Source organism: Parus major, chromosome 6, assembly GCF_001522545.3.
Source record: "Parus major isolate Abel chromosome 6, Parus_major1.1, whole genome shotgun sequence".
In the NCBI taxonomy this organism is placed as follows: domain Eukaryota; kingdom Metazoa; phylum Chordata; class Aves; order Passeriformes; family Paridae; genus Parus; species Parus major.
In genome coordinates, this window is record NC_031775.1 from 29,376,084 (window position 1) to 29,382,083 (window position 6,000).

The 6,000-nt window shown below is 40.9% G+C and overlaps 1 long non-coding RNA gene across 1 annotated transcript in view; it reads left to right on the plus strand.

Moving 5' to 3' along the window:
• The window catches only part of LOC107206648, a 31,819-nt gene extending 26,120 nt beyond the window's left edge, over nt 1-5,699 (plus strand). Inside the window, exon 3 of the long non-coding RNA XR_004498140.1 lies at nt 5,565-5,699. This is a non-coding gene — a long non-coding RNA (uncharacterized LOC107206648). The remainder of the gene's footprint in view (nt 1-5,564) is intronic.
• Nucleotides 5,700-6,000: the final 301 nt, after the last annotated feature.

Sequence of the window (6,000 nt, forward strand, 5' to 3'; positions counted from 1 at the left end):
CAAGTCAATTCCAAACAGCAAATTCTCCCTTCCAAGTGTTCAGTCTGTGTTGCTCTTGGGCTTCAGAAATGCCTGCTCTGGTTTAATATGAGGAACTCAGGGTTTCTCCCTGACAGAGCTCTCTGATTTGCTGATTACCTGGGATGTTTTCTCAACCACCCAGAGAAAAATTAACTCCCCATTCTGACAAACGTGATGAAATAAATGTGGGCTGGAATTAAATGAGTTAGCTCTCAGCTTTCCTATTTCAAGGTCAATTATAAAAATACCATTTTCCTGTGCTGCCAATGACACTGTAAATCCCTCTAAATTTTTTAGGGTAGCTTTTCTTCACTTTCATGCCCAAGGAAAATGTTTAGAAAAAAAGAAAATTCTTTATGTCAGGTGGGAAACTTTTAAATACTTCATTTTGTTTTTTTTTCTTGAGACCTCTGAAAAACCTGGACTATGGAAATAATTATATCCAAATTTTATGTGTGGACCATGTTTTGTCTTTGAACCTATTTCTATTTAAATAAGATTGTTGTCAAACAAGTGATGTGTTTCTGGGGATAATTTATTACTCCCGAGTCTTCAAATAGATGTGGCTTCAGTTCATCTGAGCTCGATGCAATAGCTGCACTGAATTTTGAGATAAACATTTCATTTTAGATGTGAAATTGTTTCATTTTCTTGACCTACAATTCCTGTTTGAAATCTCCAGGCTCAGCTCAAGGTGGAGCCACATCTGAGCCACCAGGTCTGAAACACCTTTGGGGTGCTGAATAATCCACTCCCACCCCAGCAGGGCTGATTTCAGCACACAGATCTCCCAAACCCAACTTCCTTTTGTTTCCCCACCCTTTCTGGACATTTTTTTATCCAGGATTCTCAAAACTGACACCCTGATTTTGCACCCTATTGGATGATCCAAGCTCTCCTGTGTGTCTTTTACCTCACATGAAGCTGTGGCTTCAGGGGTTGGACAGAAATTATCCCATCTGCATAGAGCACACAGCATCTTGGGCACCAAAAGCCTAAATCCTGGCTGTGAGGGCAGGAATAATTATAGTAGAATGTGTAATAATAGCTATTACATACTTGTTTTGGTTCTAATTAGCCCAGATAACAGATTAAATGAAAAAAATGGAGAAATAGTAGGCTGAGAGAAGAGTTGGCTTCCATCATTGGATTTAATGGTTAACCTATTTTATTAGAAGCAAAATAAAGTTAAATCTGTCTAATATTATGAGTGTTGCACATGATTGGGCAAAAGAATTCCTCTGGTGTGAGGCCAAGCATCAGTTAGAGCAGCATTTAATAATTTCTGCTTTTAATGGTCTAGCCAGAGCCCCTGGCAGGGAGGAGCTCCATTCCTGGAAGGCAGCAGATGATGGCTGGACTGGCCATTGCTTGGAAGTTAAAAAATAAACCCACAATGGAGGCAAAAAGAGATTTTCATTTTTCACACCCTTTTGGAAGGGTGACACTTGCCAAACTGACATCCTGGGTCTTAAAAAGTAACTTTTTAGAAGGTGGTTTACAAATGTAAAACTGACTGTTGCCCCAAGCTCTTTATTGTGACTCACAGGGGTATTTTAACAACAGAAGCATGTGAAATCTTTGTAATGCCAAGTAGGTCAGTTCAGATAAAATATTGGGATGAAAGATGGAATTTGATGGGAAATGGTGCCCTCATGGACCTGCTTCCCTTTGGCTGTTTTTGAACCTGCCTGCTTTTTCAGCAGGCATTGTCACCAGTCTCCTCCTGGAGCCAATTTCCAGTATTGTCCTCCCAGTCATTTCCATTTCCTTTCTCATTGGGAAGTTTCAGCCTTTCTGACTGTTAATAACCCTGCTGGAATGGCTGGAAAATGCAGGCAATGAGACTATTTTGTTATGTTATTTCTGAGCATAATAAACTGAAATCCTATGCAAACCTAGAGCTGCACTTTGACATCTTCATAAATTAAGCCTGTCCTTAATACAAACCAAAAAATAAGAGCAAACCAAAGTGGTTTATGTTTTGTGTTAAGGGGAAAGATCTGATTTAGGGCAGAGTGTTTCTGTTGCCCTGTGAGAAGGATGAGAGACTTTGCTGGAAAAAATCCTCAGCCAAACTGAAGAGTCACAGAAATGGGATGTTACAGCTCAGTGTCTGTCTGAAGTAGTGTGAGAAAGAAAGAAAGAATGACCTGGATGTTCATTAATTGACAGAATTATGCAGAGAATAAGTACATTCACTGCATGGTAATTTGGTACCTTTAGAAAAAATAAACAGGAAAGTTTTATTGTTACATATTCCTTTTGCTGCACCTGTCAATAGGTCAGGTTTAAGAGCTGGCTCAGATTCCCACAAATCCTCCAGGAATCCCTTGAGCAGAGCAAGTGATGCCAATCTTGTTCCCAGGCTGAGAACCAACAAAATAAACAGTAGAAGGTGAAAATGTGTGTATGATTTGCCTGGTTGAACCTGGGAATGCTGTAGCAGAGTTCCTGGTGGAATAGGAAAATGCAAAAAATTAGAGGGGGGGGAAAAAAAGACCAATTCTTCCTGATTTATTTAAACCTTTTCCCCAGTGTTTGTCATGGAAAGTTACTCTGAATGCAGAGTGGAAAATATTGTTCTCCTAACCATGTTAAACAGATTAAGTTTTATGGTATTAAAATGCAGACCAAACACTTCCAGCCTCTTAAATGAAGCTGTGCTAACACGATTTTTTTGGAGGCTGGGGGTTTGTGTACCATCTGCCCTGCATTATCAACAGGCAGTGTTCTACGTGGATCAAGAAAGAGCTGAGTATTAAAGCCTGAGATTTAGCCTGGGTAATCCTATTTAAACTCCTTTTGAAGTTTTATTGTTCATTTCATAAGCACAAACTCAGGAAAACTTCAGGGTTTTAACAACTACACAAAATAAAGAATCCTAATAAATGAAAGATTCAGGTTTGTTCATTTACAACTCTAGGTCTAATCTTCTTTCTTAACAGATAGCCCTGAAAAGTTTTTCAGGTTTTTCAGGTTTAATGAGTCTTATTTTTCTTGCTAAAAGTGTCTCTGTTGCTGTAGATGTTGGGTGCTCAAGAGACCATCCAGGTCATGGTCTAGGTAGGACAAGGGCATTTGGAAATGTTGGCACAAGGGGCTGGCTGAAGGGCACAGAAAAACCTCACAGCAGAGCAGGGAAATGAGCAAAGATTTCCAAGCACTTTTCCTCCTGCTTTCAGGATGGAGGAATTTTTCATTTGTGAAATACAAACTAGCCAGTGAAAAACATTCACCAACATCTGGTTGTAAACCAAAATGATATTAACAGTTTGGATAAAAAAAAACATTCATTTTTATTAAAACCAACTTTCCATTCTTTGTACTTCTCTATTTGAATGTCAAATTTTGTTTTCCATTTCTTTTCTCATGTCACAATCTCTTCACCTTCCAGTCTGCTGTCTCATACCCATCTCTTTCACTGGACACTTCTATTACCCAAGTTCCCCAATTGCTGCTCTGATCTGTTCTTTCACACCAGCTACTCTCTAAACTCAGAATTCATTTTCTAAATCTCTGCTATCTATCACTGGAGTGTTAAACAGACAAGCTTTAATTCCACCTGCTGCTGCTTTCATCAATTAAATTTCATTTTCAGTGACAAAGAGGAAAGATGCCAAGTTTTATGGTAATTCCCATCAGCCACTAATTTGAACCTGTCAGTGGAGCAGCACATATTGACAAAGATTTACCCCTGGGAAAATCTTTGTCTGCTTTTGTGCTGAGGACAAGAGATGACAAACTATAATGAAGTGTACAACGTTGTCAAGAGCAGTCACAGAAGATCATCTGTTAATTGTTTCCTTCTAGTACCTTCTGGAAAGCTCTTTATTTTTTGCCAAACAACTAGTTTGAATTGGAAACAACATCCTGATATGTGTGCAGAAAGACCCTGATTAGAAAATTAAATATGCACATATGAATGTATTTTAGGGCAGCCAGGCAGATGGAAAGCGCAGTGAAGTACTAAAAACAATGAGAAATCGCTCTATTCTGGCTTTTGACCTCTTCAGCTGGCCAAAAGGTTCCTTGTATTAACTTTTCTGATAACACTGCTGAGGATAGCCAAGAGTGGAGAGATGGATGGGCAGGACAGGAGGGACTGTCAGGGCAGCTTTCCTTCCCTGCCGCAGTGCTGCTCCCCAGGGCCATGGAAATCCTCCCAGTCCTCAGCTGTGGGAGCTTCTCCAGCAGCCAGGAATGCTCACAGCAGCTCTGGAGAAAGGGCTATAAAATTCCTGAGTGTCCTTAGAGCTGCAGCAAAGTTTTTCTTTTCTATCAAACCAATTAGCAGGAAGAGAAAAGCCATGAATCACTGCAGCTCAAAAGTTTTTCACCCACTCAAACTGCTTTCCACAGGGAAGGTGTTGAAAGTCCATAGGGCCCTTGCCAGAGGGTTACAAAATGATGCTGCAGCAGCCCCAGGCAGTGATTTGTGGCAGTGGATTTCAAACACAGACTGATACAATGAGATGGGGCTTTGTCCCGAGTGTTTTTCTTCTTGAGGCGTGTGCTTGCTCTTGGATTCCATCCATGCACGGCCCCGGCGCTCGCTGTGCTTGTAATGAATCACATTTGTACCTGGAAACTGAAGCTCTCACTTTGTTCAAAGTGAAAGCTCATTGTCATTAACAAAAGCTGCATCTGGGAGAAAATGAGCCGGAGAAATGCAATGACAAATAATATTCTGAAAATCTCTGGGGTGGTTATGAGCACTGTGTATGAAATATGGAATTTGGCTCGTTCAGTGCTGTTCAGAAGGGAAAAAGCTCCTTGTCAGTGATTCCCAGACATCCAGACAAATGTAACTTCTTCTGAAAAGCATGTTTTACTGCATAATGACAAGGGGCAAGTAAATGCATTAACTGGCCATTGATGGCTTCGCTGCCATAGTCAGCTCACTGGAAGGGAGATTGTCCAAATGCAATTAAAATATCAAAGTTAACTCAGAATGAGTTAATAGCTTTCCAGAGCCAGGGACTGAGGGACAGCAGTGATGGGAAATGATTAAATTTTACTGTGGCTGTCTGAAGCAGAGCAGGGAGAGTGCAGGCTGGAGCTGAATCAGAGGAAGGAGTTTTATGGGAATTCTGGAAATGTCATGGCATCCTTCTCATGGGGCTGCCTGGGAGTGAAGGAGAGGCCAGAGGCGACCCTTGTGCCCCCACCTCCCAAAATCTCCATGGGGTGCTGATGCCCAAAATTCAGGGAGGGAGTATTTATTAATCCACTCTGCCACCCTGGAAGAGTGGGATTATAGAAGAGAGGAAACACTGCTTCTTATCCAGTTTAAATTGTGGAAGTAGTTGGGATTACAGAAGCAGGCACTGCTAAAAACACTTTATAGCAGAACTCCTGTTCCACCCCATGTGAGCTGTGAACTTTGGGTTGGAGATGAGCTGGAATCTCTGAAGTGCAGAGGACAATTCTCCTAGAGGAAATGAGCCATCACAGGAAAATCTGCAATGCCTAGAGAATACATATACCAAAACACTGATCATGCATCTTAATGGATTGTCTTCTTTATTTTTTTAAAACAGATGCCTGCAGGAGATTCAGGAATTCAGGACAAACTGGGAGCTTCAACCCTGACATTAAATTCTCCCATGACTGCCCCTCTCTTTAGATTTTCCTGATAAACACCCAGTTACCTCACACTGCCTATGAACAATACTTTAGACAAATCCATCAGTTTCATTGCTTTGAAGGATTTAAACTAAGTAAAAAATAAAATAAAAAAAATAATATAAAATAAACCTAAACCCAGAAACCTTATTCATAATGAGTCTACAATCATCTGTGGGTTATTTTAGGGTGTGTTTCTAATCACTCCTGTTATTTAGTTGTTGCAAACCTCTCCCTGCAGAGGTGTGTGTGTGTGTCTGGGGGCTGTGAAGGTGGCAGACACCTCCTGACAGGCTGCCATGCAGGCATGAACACAAAATGTGCCTCTTCTTTGTGGCTCTTTTTAGATGC